This window comes from Carica papaya, chromosome 8 (genome assembly GCF_054855325.1).
Source record: "Carica papaya isolate Zhongbai chromosome 8, ASM5485532v1, whole genome shotgun sequence".
NCBI lineage: Eukaryota > Viridiplantae > Streptophyta > Magnoliopsida > Brassicales > Caricaceae > Carica > Carica papaya.
In genome coordinates this window covers 21,129,096-21,142,820 of record NC_142316.1, presented here as the reverse complement: position 1 = coordinate 21,142,820, position 13,725 = coordinate 21,129,096, and the positions used below count along the sequence as shown (strand labels likewise).

Here is a 13,725-nt window from a genome sequence, read left to right as displayed (position 1 = left end):
TGACTCAAATTTGCCAATAAACCTGCGAACCATAATTCAAGTTGCGCGTAACGTCGAAAGAATCATCTGTAAAAAAATTGATGCAACACAAGGACTTCCCAATAAAATGGGTGAAATATAAGGACTCTGCAGGAGGTCACCCATCCTAGTACTACTCTCGCCCAAGCACCCTTAACTGTTGAGTTCTGATAGAATCAGTTGCATTAGTGCTCGTATGATCGCTCATGTTTCATTCTGCGCTGCAAATACATACACTCTTTCTCATTCCATCCCCCCTCCCGTCATTTGTTTCCTTATGCGTGCACTCTCCATCTCTCCTTCTCGTTCTAATATCAAGTAAAATGCCCCGGCACTGTGACTCACCTTTGCGAATGAACCAGCGGTTCATAATTCCATTCGTGCGTAATGTCAAACGACTCATCCGAAAAAAATTGGTGCAACACGAGGACTTCCCAGGAGGTCACCCATCTGAGTACTACTCTCGCCCAAGCACACTTAACTGCGGAGTTCAGTTCCGGTGCATTAGTGCTCGTATGATCGCACCTGTTTCATTTCGCACTGCAAATACAAACACTCCTTCTCTTTTCTTCCCCCTCGCGTCATTTGTTTCCTGGTGCGTTCACACTTCACCTCTCCTTCTCGTTCTAATATTAATTAAAATGCCCCTGCGTCTGGACTCACACTTGCAAATAAACCAGCAGACCATAGTTCCAGTCGCGCGTTACATCGAACGGCCCATCTGAAAAAAAAAATGTGTTCAACACGAGAACTTCCCAAGAGGTAACTCATCCTTGTATTACTTTTGCCAAAGCACACTTAACTGCGGAGTTCTGATGGGATCCGGTGCATTTGTGCTGGTATGATCGCACCAGTTTCGTTTCGTGCTGAAAATACATACACTCCTTCTCCTTCCCTCCCCCTCCCATCATTTGTTTCCTTGTGCGTTCACACTGCACCTCTCCTTCTCGTTCTAATATCGATTAAAATGTCCCTGCTTCTTTACTCACATTTGCTTATAAATCACCGGACCATAGTTCCAGTCGCGCGTAACATCAAACGACCCGTCTGAAAAAAAATTGGTGCGACACGAGAACTTCCCAAGTGGTCACCCATCCAAGTACTACTCTCGCCCAAGCACACTTAACTGCGGAGTTCTGGACGGATCCGGTGCATTAGTGCTGGTATGATTGCACCTGTTTAATTTCGCGCTGCAAATACATACACTCCTTCTCCTTTCTTCCCCCTCCCGTCATTTGTTTCCTTATGCGTGCGCATTGCACCTCCTGTTCTCGTTCAAATATCAAGTAAAATGCCACGGCTCCGTGACTCAATTTGCGAATAAACCTGCGGACAATAATTCAAGTTGCGCGCATTGTCGAAAGAATCATCTGCAAAAAAATGGGTGCAACACGAGGACTTCCCAAGAAAATTGGTGAAATATAAGGACTTCGCAGGAGGTCACCCATCCTAGTACTACTCTCACCCAAACACCCTTAACTTGCGGAGTTCTGGTAGAATCCGTTGCATTAGTGCTGGTATGATCGCAACTGTTTCATTTCGCACTGCAAATACATACACTCCTTCTCATTTCTTCCCCCTCCCTTCATTTGTTTCCTAGTGCGTTCTCACTTCACCTCTCATTCTCATTCTAATATCAATTAAAATGCCCCTGCATCTTGACTCACATTTGCGTATAAACCAGCGGACCATAGTTCCAGTCGCGCGTAATGTCGAACGACCCATCTGAAAAAAAAAAATGGGTGCAACACGAGAACTTCCCAGGATGTAACCCATCCTAGTACTACTTTCGCCAAAGCACACTTAACTGCGGAGTTCTGATGGGATCCGGTGCATTTGTGCTGGTATGATCGTACCTGTTTTATTTCGTGCTGAAAATACATACACTCCTTCTCCTTCCCTCCCCCCTCCCATCATTTGTTTTCTTGTGCGCTCACACTGCACCTCTCTTTCTCGTTCTAATATCGATTAAAATGCCCCTGCTTCTTGACTCACATTTGAGTATAAACCAGTGGATAATAGTTCCAGTCGCGCGTAACGTCGAACAACCCGTCAAAAAAAAATTGGTGCGACACGAGGACTTCCCAGGAGGTCACCAATCCGAGTAATACTCTAGACCAAGCACACTTAACTGCGGAGTTTTGATGGGATCCGGTGCATTAGTGCTGGTATTATCGCACATGTTTAATTTTGCGCTGCAAATACATACACTCCTTCTCCTTTCATCCCCCTCCCGTCATTTGTTTCCTTGTGCGTTCACCCTGCACCTCTCATTCTCGTTCTAATATCGATTAAAATGCACCTACTTCTTGACTCACATTTGTGTATAAACTAGCGGACCATAGCTCCAGTCGCGCGTAACGTCGAACTATCCGTCTGAAAAAAAATTGGTGCGACACGAGGACTTCACAGGAGGTCACCCATCAGAGTACTACTCTCGCCCAAGCACACTTAACTGCGGAGTTTCTTAAGGGATCCGGTGCATTAGGGCTGGTATGATCGCACCTATTTAATTTCTCGCGGCAAATACATAAAATCCTTCTCCTTTCTTCCCCCTCCCGTCATTGGTTTCCTTGTGCGTGCGCACTGCACCTCCTCTTCTCGTTCTAATATCAAGTAAAATGCCACGATGCCGTGACTCACATTTGCGAATAAACCTGCGGACCATAAATCAAGTCGTGCGTAACGTTGAAAGAATCATCTGCAAAAAAATGGGTGCAACACGAGGACTTCCCAAGAAAATAGTTGAAATATAAGGACTTTGCAAGAGGTCACCCATCCTAGTACTACTCTAGCCCAAGCACCCTTAACTGCGGAGTTCTGATAGAATTTGTTGCATTAGTGCTGTTATGATCGCTAATGTTGCATTCTGCGCTGCAAATACATACACTCTTTCTCCTTCCATCCCCCCTCCCGTCATTTGTTTCCTTGTGCTTGCACTCTACATCTCTCCTTCTCGTTCTAATATTAAGTAAAATGCCCCGGCACCATGACTCACCTTTGCGAGTGAACTAGCGGTTCATAATTTCATTCGCACGTAACGTCGAACGACCCCTCCGAAAAAATACGGGCACAACACGAGGACATCACAGGAGGTCACCCATCCGAGTACTACTCTAGCCCAAGCACACTTAAGTGCGGAGTTCTGATGGGATCCGGAGCATTAGTGCTGGTATGATCGCACCAGTTTAATTTTGCATTGCAAATACATTACTCCTTCTCCTTTCTTCCCCCTCCCATCATTTGTTTCGGAGTGCGTTCACACTTTACCACTCCTTCTCGTTCAAATATCAATTAAAATGCCCCTGCGTCTTGACTCACATTTACGTATAAACCAGTGGACCATAGTTCCAGTCGCGCGTAACGTCGAACGGCCCATCTAAAAAAAAATGGGTGCAACACGAGAACTTCCTAGGAGGTAACCCTTCCTTGTACTACTTTCGCCAAAGCACACTTAACTGCGGAGTACTAATGGGATCCGGTGCATTTGTGCTGGTATGATCGCACCTGTTTCATTTCGCGTTGAAAATACATACACTCTATCTCCTTCACTCACCCCTCCCATCATTTGTTTCCTTGTGCGTTCACCCTGCACCTCTCATTCTCGTTCTAATATCGATTAAAATGCACCTGCTTCTTGACTCACATTTGTCTATAAACAAGCGGACCATAGCTCCGGTCACGCGTAACGTCGAACTACCCGTCTGAAAAAATATTGGTGCGACACGAGGACTTCCCAGGAGGTCTCCCATCAGAGTACTACTCTCGCCCAAGCACACTTAACTGCGGAGTTTCTTAAGGGATCTGGTGCATTAGGGCTGGTATGATCGCACCTGTTTAATTTCGCAGTGCAAATACATACACTCCTTCTCCTTTTTTCCCCCTCCCGTCATTTGTTTCCTTATGCGTGCGCACTGCACCTCCCGTTCTCGTTCTAATATCAAGTAAAATACCACGACGCCGTGACTTACATTTGTGAATAAACCTGCGGACCATAATTTAAGTGGCGCATAACGTCGAAAGAATTATCTGCAAAAAAACGGGTGCAACACGAGGACTTCCCAGTAAAATGAGTAAAATAAAAGGACTTCGTAGGAGGTCACCCATCCTAGTACTACTCTCGCCCAAGAACCCTTAATTGCGGAGTGCTGATAGAATCCGTTGCATTAGTGCTGGAATGATCGCTCATGTTTCATTCTGCGCTGCAAATACATACACTCTATCTCCTTCACTCACCCCTCCCATCATTTGTTTCCTTGTGCGTTCACCCTGCACCTCTCATTCTCGTTCTAATATCGATTAAAATGCACCTGCTTCTTGACTCACATTTGTGTATAAACAAGCGGACCATAGCTCCGGTCACGCGTAACGTCGAACTACCCGTCTGAAAAAAAATTGGTGCGACACGAGGACTTCCCAGGAGGTCTCCCATCAGAGTACTACTCTCGCCCAAGCACACTTAACTGCGGAGTTCTGGACGGATCCGGTGCATTAGTGCTGGTATGATTGCACCTGTTTAATTTCGCAGTGCAAATACATACACTCTTTCTCCTTTCTTCCCCCTCCCGTCATTTGTTTCCTTATGCGTGCGCACTGCACCTCCCGTTCTCGTTCTAATATCAAGTAAAATACCACGACGCCGTGACTTACATTTGTGAATAAACCTGCGGACCATAATTTAAGTGGCGCATAACGTCGAAAGAATTATCTGCAAAAAAACGGGTGCAACACGAGGACTTCCCAGTAAAATGAGTAAAATAAAAGGACTTCGTAGGAGGTCACCCATCCTAGTACTACTCTCGCCCAAGAACCCTTAATTGCGGAGTGCTGATAGAATCCGTTGCATTAGTGCTGGAATGATCGCTCATGTTTCATTCTGCGCTGCAAATACATACACTCTTTCTCCTTCCATCCCCCTCCTGTCATTTGTTTCCTTTTGCGTGCACCCTGCATCTCTTTTTCTTGTTCTAATATTAAGTAAAATACCCCGGTACCGTGACTCACCTTTGCAAATGAACCAGCGGTTCATAATTCCATTCGCGCGTAACGTAGAACGATCAATCCGAAAAAAAATGGGTGTAACACGAGGACTTTCCAGGAGGTCATCCATCTGAGTACTACTCTCGCCAAAGCACACTTAACTGCGGAGTTCTGATGGGATACGGTGCATTAGTGCTAATATGATCGCACCCGTTTAATTTCGCGCTGCAAATACATACACTCATTCTCCTTTCTTCCCCCTCCCATCATTTGTTTCCTTGTGCGTGCGCACTGCACCTCCCGTTCTCGTTCTAATATCAAGTAAAATGTCACGGCGCCGTGACTCACATTTGCGAATAAACCTGCGGACCATAAATCAAGTCGCGCATAACATCGAAAAAATCATTTGCAAAAAAATGGGTGCAACACGAGGACTTCCCAAGAAAATGGATGAAATATAAGGACTTCGCAGGAGATCACCCATCCTAGTACTACTCTCGCCCAAGCACCCTTAACTGTGGAGTTCTGATGGGATCCGGTGCATTAGTGCTGGTATGATCGCACCTGTTTAATTTCGCGCTGCAAATACATACACTCCTTCTCCTTTCTTCCCCCTCCCGTCATTTGTTTCCTTGTGCGTGTGCACTGCACCTCCCGTTCTCGTTCAAATATCAAGTAAAATGCCACGGCGCCGTGACTCACATTTGTGAATAAACATGCGGACCATAATTCCAGTCGCGCGTAACGTCGAAAGAATCATCTGCAAAAAAGTGGGTGTAACACGAGGACTTTCGAAGAAAATGGGTGAAATATAAGGACTTCGCAGGAGGTCACCCATCCTAGTACTACTCTCGCCCAAACACCCTTAATTGCGGAGTTCTGATAGAATCCGTTGCATTAGTGGTGGTATGATAGCTCATGTTTCATTCTGCACTGCAAATACATACACTCTTTCTCCTTCCATCCCCCCTCCCGTCATTTGTTTCCTTGTGCGTGCACTCTGCATCTCTCCTTCTCATTCTAATATCAAGTAAAATTCCCCGGCACCGTGACTCACCTTTGTGAATGAACCAGCGGTTCATAATTTCATTCGCGCGTAACGTCGAACGATCCATCCGAAAAAAAATGGGTGCAACATGAGGACTTCGCAGGAGGTCACCCATCCGAGTACTTCTCTCGCACAAGCACACTTAACAACGGAGTTCTTATGGGATCCGGTGCTTTAGTGCTGGTATGATCACACCTATTTAATTTCGCGCTGCAAATACATACACTCCTTCTCCTTTCTTCCCCCTCCCATCATTTGTTTCCTTGTGCGTGCGCACTGCACCTCTCGTTCTCGTTCAAATATCAAGTTTAATGCCACGGCGACGTGACTCATATTTGCGAATAAACCTACGGACCATAATTTAAGTCGCGCGTAATGTTGAAAGAATCTTTTGCAAAAAAATGGGTGCAACACGAGGACTTCCCAAGAAAATGGGTGAAATATAAGGACTTCGCAGGAGGTCACCCATCCTAGTACTACTCTCGCCCAAGCACCCTTAACTTACGGAGTTCTGATAGAATCCCTTGCATTAGTGCTGGTTTGATCGCTCATGTTTCATTCTGCATTGCAAATACATACACTGTTTCTCCTTCCATCCCCCCTCCCGTCATTTGTTTCCTTGTGCGTGCACTCTGTATCTCTCCTTCTCGTTTTAATATCAAGTAAAATGCCCTGGCACCGTGACTCACCTTTGTGAATGAACCAGCGGTTCATAATTCCATTCGCGCGTAACGTCGAATGACTCATCAGAAGAAAAATGGGTTCAACAGGAGGACTTCCCAGGAAGTCACCAATCCGAGTACTTCTCTCGCACAAGCACACTTAACAGCAGAGTTCTGATGGGATCCGGTGCTTTAGTGCTGGTATGATCACACTTATTTAATTTCGCGCTGCAATTACATACACTCCTTCTCCTTTCTTCCCCCTCCCGTCGTTTGTTTCCTTGTGCGTGCGCACTGCACCTCCTGTTCTCGTTCAAATATCAAGTTTAATGCCACAGCGACGTGACTCACATTTGCGAATAAACTTGCGGATCATAATTCAAGTCGCGCGTAACATCGAAAGAATCATCTGCAAAAAAATGGGTGCAACATGAGGACTTCCGAAGAAAATGGGTGAAAAATATAACGACTTCGCAGGAGGTTGCCCATCCTAGTACTACTCTCGCTCAAGCACCCTTAACTTGCGGAGTTCTGAAAGAATCCGTTGAATTTGTACTGGTAAGATCGCTAATGTTTCTTTCTGCGCTGCAAATACATACACTCATTCTCCTTCCATCCCCCCTCCTTTCATTTGTTTCTTTGTGCGTGCACTCTGCATTTCTCCTTCTCGTTCTAATATCAAGTAAAATGCCCCGGCACCGTGACTCACCTTTGAAAATGAACAAGCGGTTCATAATTCCATTCGCTCGTAACGTCAAACGACCCATCCGAAAGAAAATGGGTGCAACACATGGACTTCCCAGGAGGTCACCCATCCGAGTACTACTCTCGCCCAAGCACACTTAACTGCGGAGTTCTGATGGGATCCGGTGCATTAGTGCTAGTATGATCGCACCTTATTAATTTTGCGGTGCAAATACATTCACTCCTTCTCCTTTCTTCCCCCTCCCGTCATTTGTTTCCTTGTACGTTCACACTTCACCTCTCCTTCTCGTTCTAATATCGATTAAAATGCTCCTGCTTCTTGACTTACATTTGCATATAAACCAGCGAACCATAGTTCGAGTCGTGCGTAACGTCGAACGACCCTTCTGAAAAAAAATGGGTGCAACACGAGGACTTCCCAGGAGGTCACCCATCCGAGTACTACTCTCGCCCAAGCACACTTAACTGTGAAGTCCTGATGGGATCCGGTGCATTTGTGCTGGTATGATCGCACCTGATTAATTTCGCACTGCAAATACATTCACTCATTCTCCTTTCTTCCCCCTCCTATCATTTGTTTCCTTATGCGTTCAGACTACACCTCTCCTTCTCGTTCTAATATCGATTAAAATGCCCTTGCTTCTTGACTCAGATTTGCGTATAAACCAGCGGACCATAGTTCTAGTGGCGCGTAACGTCGAACGACCCGTCTAAAAAAAAATTGGTACGACACGAGGACTTTCAAGGAGGTCACCCATCCAAGTACTACTCTCGCCCAAGCACACTTAATTGCGGAGTTCTGATGGGATCCGGTGTATTAGTGCTGGTATGATCGCAACTGTTTAATTTCACGCTGCAAATACTACACTCCTTCTCCTTTCTTCCCCCTCCCGTCATTTGTTTCCTTGTGCGTGCGCACTGCACCTCCCTTTCTCGTTCAAATATCAGGTAAAATGCCATGGCGCCGTGACTCACATTTGCTAAGAAACCTGCGGACTATAATTCAAGTCGCGCGTAACGTCGAAAGAATCATCTGCAAAAAAATGGGTGCAACACAAGGACTTCCAAAGAAAATGGGTGAAATATATGGACTTCGTAGGAGGTTACCCATCCTAGTTCTACTCTCGCCCAAGCACCCTTAACTTGCGGAGTTCTGATAGAATCCGTTGCATTAGTTCTGGTATGATCGCTTATGATTCATTCTGCGCTGCAAATACATACACTCTTTCTCCTTCCATCCCCCCTCCCGTCATTTGATTCCATGTGCGTGCACTCTGCATCTCTCCTACTCGTTCTAATATCAAGTAAAATGCCTCGGTACAGTGACTCACCTATGCAAATGAATCAGCGGTTAATAATTCCATTCGTGCGTAACATCGAACGACCCATCCGAAAAAAAATGGGTGCAACATGAGGACTTCCCAGGAGGTAACCCATCCGAGTACTACTCTTGCCCAAGCACACTTAACTGTAGAGTTCTAATGGGATCCAGTGCAGTAGTGCTAGTGTGATCGCACATGTTTCATTTCGCGTTGCAAATACATACACTCCTTCTCCTTTCTTCCCCCTCCCGTCATTTGTTTCCTGGTGCGTTCAGACTTCACCTCTCATTCTCGTTCTAATATCAATTAAAATTCCCCTGCGTCTTGACTCACATTTGCGTATAAACCAACGGACCATAGTTCCAGTTGCACGTAACGTTGAACGACCCATCTGAAAAAAAAATGGGTGCAACACGAGAATTTCCAAGGAGGTAACTCATCCTTGTACTACTTTCGCCAAAGTACACTTAACTGCGGAGTTCTGATGGGATCCGGTGCATTTCTGCAGGTATGATCGCACCTGTTTCATTTGGTGCTGAAAATACATACACTCCATCTCCGTCCCTCCCCCCTCCGATCATTTGTTTCCTTGTGCGTTCACACTGCACCTCTCCTTCTCGTTGTAATATCGATTAAAATGCCCCTGCTTCTTGACTCACATTTGCGTATAAACCAACGGACCATTTTTCCAGTCGCGCGTAACGTTGAACGACCTGTCTGAAAAAAAATTGGTACGACACGAGGACTTCCTAAGAGGTCACCCATCCGATTACTACTCTCACCCAAGCACACTTAACGGCAGAGTTCTGATGTGATCCGGTTCATTAGTGCTGGTATGATCGCACCTGTTTAATTTCGCGCTGCAAATACATACACTCATTCAACTTTGTTCCCCCTCCGGTCATTTGTTAACTCGTGCGTGCGCACTGCACCACCCGTTCTCGTTCAAATATCAAGTAAAATGCCACGGCGCCGTGACTCACATTTGCGAATAAACCTGCGGACCATAATTCAAGTCGCGTGTAACGTCGAAAGAATCATCTGCATAAAGAATGGGTGCAACACGAGGACTTCCCAAGAAAATGGGTGAAATATAAGGACTTCGCAAGAGGTCACCCATCTTAGTACTACTCTCGCCCAAGCACCCTTAACTTGCGGAATTCTGATAGAATCCGTTGCATTAGTTCTGGTATGATCGCTCATGTTTCATTCTGCGCTGCGAATACATACACTCTTTCTCCTTCCATCCCCACTCCCGTCATTTGTTTCCTTGTGCGTGCATTTTGCATCTCTCATTCTCGTTCTAATATAAAGTAAAATTCTCCAGCACCGTGACTCACCTTTGCGAATGAGCCAGCAGATCATAATTCTATTCGCGCATAACTTCGAACCACCCATAAAAAAAAAATGGGTGCAACACGAGGACTTCCAAGGAGGTCACCCATCCGAGTACTACTCTCGCCCAAGCACACTTAACTGCGAAGTTCTGATGGGATCCGGAGCGTTAATGTTGGTATGATAGCACCTGTTTTATCTCGCGTTGCAAATACATACACTCCTTCTCCTCTCTTCCCCCACCCGTCATTTGTTTCATGGTGCGTTCACACTTTACCTCGTCTTCTCGTTCTAATATCAATTAAAATGCCCTTGCCTCTTGACTCACATTTGCGTATAAACCAGCGGACCATAGTTCCAGTCGCGCGTAACATCGAACGACCCATCTGAAAAAATAAAATGGGTGCAACACGAGAACTTCCCAGGAGGTAACCCATCCTTATACTACATTCGTCAAAGCACACTTAACTGTAGAGTTCTGATGGGATCCGTTGCATTTGTGCTGGTATGATCGCACCTGTTTCATTTGGTGCTGAAAATACATTCACTCCTTCACCTTCCTTCCCCCCTTCCATCATTTATTTCCTTCTCCGTTCACATTGCACCTCTCCTTCTTGTTCTAATATCGATTAAAATGCCCCTTCTTCTTGACTCACATTTGCGTATAAACCAGCGGACCATAGTTCCAATCGCGTGTAACATCGAATGACCCGTCTGTAAAAAAATTTGTGCGACACGAAGAACTCGCAAGAGTTCACCCATCTGAGTACTACTCTCGCCCAAGCACACTTAACTGCGGAGTTCTGATGGGATCCGGTGCGTTGGTGCTGGCATGATCGTAACTATTTAATTTTGCGCTGCAAATAGATACACTCCTTCTCCTTTCTTCCCCCTCCCGTCATTTGTTTCCTTGTTCGTGCGCACTGCACCTCCCGTTCTCGTTCAAATATCAAGTAAAATGCCACGGCGCCGTGACTCACATTAGCGAATAAACCTGCGGACCATAATTCAAGTCGCGCGTAACGTCCAAAGAATCATCAACAAAAAAATGAGTGCAACACGAGGACTTCCCAAAAAAATGGGTGAAATATAAGGACTTCGCAGGAGGTCACCCATCCTAGTACTACTCTTGCCCAAGCACCCTTAACTTGCGGAGTTCTGATAGAATCCGTTGCATTAGTGCTGGTATGATCGCTCATGTTTCATTCTGCGCTGTAAATACATACACTCTTTCTCGTTCCATCCCCCCTCCTGTCATTTATTTCCTTGTGCGTGCACTCTGCATCTCTCCTTCTCGTTCTAATATCAAGTAAAATGCCCCGGCACCGTGATTCACCTTTGTGAATGAACCAGAGGTTCATAATTCCATTTGCGTGTAACGTCGAACGACCCATCTGAAAAAAATGGGTGCAACACGAGGACTTCCCAGGAGGTCACCCATCCGAGTGCTACTCTCGCCCAAGGACACTTAAATGCAGAGTTCTGATGGGATCCGGTGAGTTAGTGCTGGTGTGATCATGCCTGTTTCATTTCGCGCTGCAAATACATACACTCCTTCTCCTTTCTTCCCGCTCCCATCATTTGTTTCCTGGTGCGTTCACACTTCACCTCTCTTTCTCGTTCTAATATCGATTAAAATGCCCCTGCGTCTTGACTCATATTTTCGTATAAACCAGCAGACCATAGTTCCAGCCGCGTGTAACATCGAATGACCCATCTGAAAAAAAAATGGGTGCAACACGAGAACTTCCCCGGAGGTAACCCATTCTTGTACTACTTTCACTAAAGCACACTTAACTGCGGAGTTCTGATGGGATCCGGTGCATTTGTGCTGGTATGATCGCACCTGTTTCATTTGGTGCTGAAAATACATACACTCCTTCCCTCCCCCTCCCATCATTTGTTTCCTTGTGCGTTCACACTGCACCTCTCCTTCTTGTTCTAATATCGATTAAAATGCCCCCGCTTCTTGACTCACATTTGCGTATTAACCAACGGACCATAGTTCCAGTCGCGCGTAACATCGAACGACTTGTCTGAAAAAAAATTGGTGCGACACGAGGACTTCCCAAGAGGTCACCCATACGAGTACTACTCTCGTCCAAGCACACTTAACTGTGGAGTTCTGATGGGATCCAGTGCATTAGCGCTGGTATGATCGCACCTGTTTAATTTCGTACTGCAAATACATACAGTCCTTCTCCTTTCTTCCCCCTCCCGTCATTTGTTTCCTTGTGCGTGCGCACTGCACCTCCCGTTCTCATTCAAATATCAAGTAAAATGCCACGGCGTCCTGACTCACATTTGCGAATAAACCTGCGGACCATAATTCAAGTCGCACGTAACGTTGAGAGAATAATCTTCAAAAAAATGGGTGCAACTCGAGGACTTCCCAAGAAAATAGGTGAAATATAAGGACTTCGCAGGAGGTCACCCATAATACTACTACTCTCCCCCAAGCACCCTTAACTTGTGGAGTTCTGATAGAATCCGTTGCATTACTTCTGGTATGATCGCTCATGTTTCATTATGTGCTGCAAATACATACACTCTTTCTCCTTCCATCCCCCCTCCCGTCATTTGTTTCCTTGTGCGTGCACTCTGCATCTCTCCTTCTCGTTCTAATATCAAGTAAAATGCCCCGCCACTGTGACTCACCTTTGCAAATGAACCAGCGGATCATAATTCCATTCGCATATAACGTCGAACGACCCATCCGAAAAAAATGAGTGCAACACGAGGACTTCCCACGAGGAAACCCATCCGAGTACTACTCTCGCCCAAGCGCACTTAACTGTGGAGTTCTAATGGGAGCGGGTTTATTATTGCTGGTATGATCGCACCTGTTTCACTTCGCGATGCAAATACATCTACTCCTTCTCCTTTCTTCCCCCTCCCGTCATTTGTTTCCTGGTGCATTCACACTTCATCTCTCATTCTCTTTCTAATATCAATTAAAATGCCCATGCGTGTTGACTCACATTTGCGTATAAACCAGCGGACCATAGTTCCAATCGTGCGTAACGTCGAACGACCCATATGAAAAAAAAGGGTGCAACACGAGAACTTCCCAAGAGGTAACCCATCCTTGTACTACTTTCGCCAAAGCACACTTAACTGCAGAGTTATGATGGGATCCAGTGCATTTGTGCTGGTATGATCGCACCTGTTTCATTTGGTGCTAAAAATAAATACACTCCTTTTCCTTCCCTCCCCCCTCCCATCATTTGTTTCCTTGTGTGTTCACACTGCAACTCTCATTCTCGTTCTAATATTGATTAAAATGCCCCTGCTTCTTGACTCACATTTGCGTATAAACCAGCGGACCATAATCCCAGTAGTGCGTAACGTCAAACGAACCGTCTGAAAAAAAATTGGTGCGACACGAGGACTTCTCAGGAGGTCACCCATCCGAGTACTACTCTCGCTCAAGCACACTTAACCGCGGAGTTCTGATGGGATCTGGTACATAAGTGTTGGTATGATCGAACCTATTTAATTTCGCGCTGCAAATAGATACACTCATTCTCCTTTCTTCCCCCTCCCGTCATTTGTTTCCTTGTGCGTCCGCACTACACCTTCTGTTCTCGTTCAAATATCGAGTAAAATGCCACAGCGCCGTGACTCACATTTGCGAATAAACATGCGGACCATA

At 45.7% G+C, this 13,725-nt stretch overlaps 1 non-coding gene and 24 pseudogenes across 1 annotated transcript; all 25 read right to left on the bottom strand.

Moving 5' to 3' along the window:
• Positions 1 to 431: 431 nt before the first annotated feature.
• On the bottom strand, positions 432 to 545 carry LOC148251379 (5S ribosomal RNA; annotated as a pseudogene).
• A 531-nt stretch (positions 546 to 1,076) lies between these two features.
• LOC148251378 (5S ribosomal RNA) lies at positions 1,077 to 1,195 on the bottom strand (annotated as a pseudogene).
• A 562-nt stretch (positions 1,196 to 1,757) lies between these two features.
• Positions 1,758 to 1,876, bottom strand: LOC148251377 (5S ribosomal RNA; annotated as a pseudogene).
• A 205-nt stretch (positions 1,877 to 2,081) lies between these two features.
• Positions 2,082 to 2,200, bottom strand: LOC148251376 (5S ribosomal RNA; annotated as a pseudogene).
• Positions 2,201 to 2,405: 205 nt separating this feature from the next.
• On the bottom strand, positions 2,406 to 2,525 carry LOC148251375 (5S ribosomal RNA; annotated as a pseudogene).
• Positions 2,526 to 3,085: 560 nt separating this feature from the next.
• On the bottom strand, positions 3,086 to 3,204 carry LOC148251374 (5S ribosomal RNA; annotated as a pseudogene).
• Positions 3,205 to 3,408: 204 nt separating this feature from the next.
• Positions 3,409 to 3,527, bottom strand: LOC148251373 (5S ribosomal RNA; annotated as a pseudogene).
• A 206-nt stretch (positions 3,528 to 3,733) lies between these two features.
• On the bottom strand, positions 3,734 to 3,853 carry LOC148251372 (5S ribosomal RNA; annotated as a pseudogene).
• Positions 3,854 to 4,413: 560 nt separating this feature from the next.
• LOC148251371 (5S ribosomal RNA) lies at positions 4,414 to 4,532 on the bottom strand (annotated as a pseudogene).
• Positions 4,533 to 5,091: 559 nt separating this feature from the next.
• Positions 5,092 to 5,210, bottom strand: LOC148251370 (5S ribosomal RNA; annotated as a pseudogene).
• A 235-nt stretch (positions 5,211 to 5,445) lies between these two features.
• On the bottom strand, positions 5,446 to 5,564 carry LOC148251369 (5S ribosomal RNA; annotated as a pseudogene).
• A 560-nt stretch (positions 5,565 to 6,124) lies between these two features.
• LOC148251368 (5S ribosomal RNA) lies at positions 6,125 to 6,243 on the bottom strand (annotated as a pseudogene).
• Positions 6,244 to 7,486: 1,243 nt separating this feature from the next.
• On the bottom strand, positions 7,487 to 7,605 carry LOC148251367 (5S ribosomal RNA). Its single transcript, XR_015814621.1, has one exon. It is a non-coding gene; the product is annotated as a 5S ribosomal RNA (ribosomal RNA).
• A 205-nt stretch (positions 7,606 to 7,810) lies between these two features.
• Positions 7,811 to 7,929, bottom strand: LOC148251366 (5S ribosomal RNA; annotated as a pseudogene).
• A 205-nt stretch (positions 7,930 to 8,134) lies between these two features.
• LOC148251365 (5S ribosomal RNA) lies at positions 8,135 to 8,253 on the bottom strand (annotated as a pseudogene).
• Positions 8,254 to 8,813: 560 nt separating this feature from the next.
• Positions 8,814 to 8,932, bottom strand: LOC148251364 (5S ribosomal RNA; annotated as a pseudogene).
• Positions 8,933 to 9,138: 206 nt separating this feature from the next.
• LOC148251363 (5S ribosomal RNA) lies at positions 9,139 to 9,257 on the bottom strand (annotated as a pseudogene).
• A 206-nt stretch (positions 9,258 to 9,463) lies between these two features.
• Positions 9,464 to 9,582, bottom strand: LOC148251362 (5S ribosomal RNA; annotated as a pseudogene).
• A 561-nt stretch (positions 9,583 to 10,143) lies between these two features.
• Positions 10,144 to 10,262, bottom strand: LOC148251361 (5S ribosomal RNA; annotated as a pseudogene).
• A 208-nt stretch (positions 10,263 to 10,470) lies between these two features.
• On the bottom strand, positions 10,471 to 10,589 carry LOC148251360 (5S ribosomal RNA; annotated as a pseudogene).
• Positions 10,590 to 10,795: 206 nt separating this feature from the next.
• On the bottom strand, positions 10,796 to 10,914 carry LOC148251359 (5S ribosomal RNA; annotated as a pseudogene).
• An 885-nt stretch (positions 10,915 to 11,799) lies between these two features.
• On the bottom strand, positions 11,800 to 11,918 carry LOC148251358 (5S ribosomal RNA; annotated as a pseudogene).
• A 199-nt stretch (positions 11,919 to 12,117) lies between these two features.
• LOC148251357 (5S ribosomal RNA) lies at positions 12,118 to 12,236 on the bottom strand (annotated as a pseudogene).
• An 883-nt stretch (positions 12,237 to 13,119) lies between these two features.
• Positions 13,120 to 13,238, bottom strand: LOC148251356 (5S ribosomal RNA; annotated as a pseudogene).
• Positions 13,239 to 13,444: 206 nt separating this feature from the next.
• Positions 13,445 to 13,563, bottom strand: LOC148251355 (5S ribosomal RNA; annotated as a pseudogene).
• Between the last annotated feature and the right edge of the window lie 162 nt (positions 13,564 to 13,725).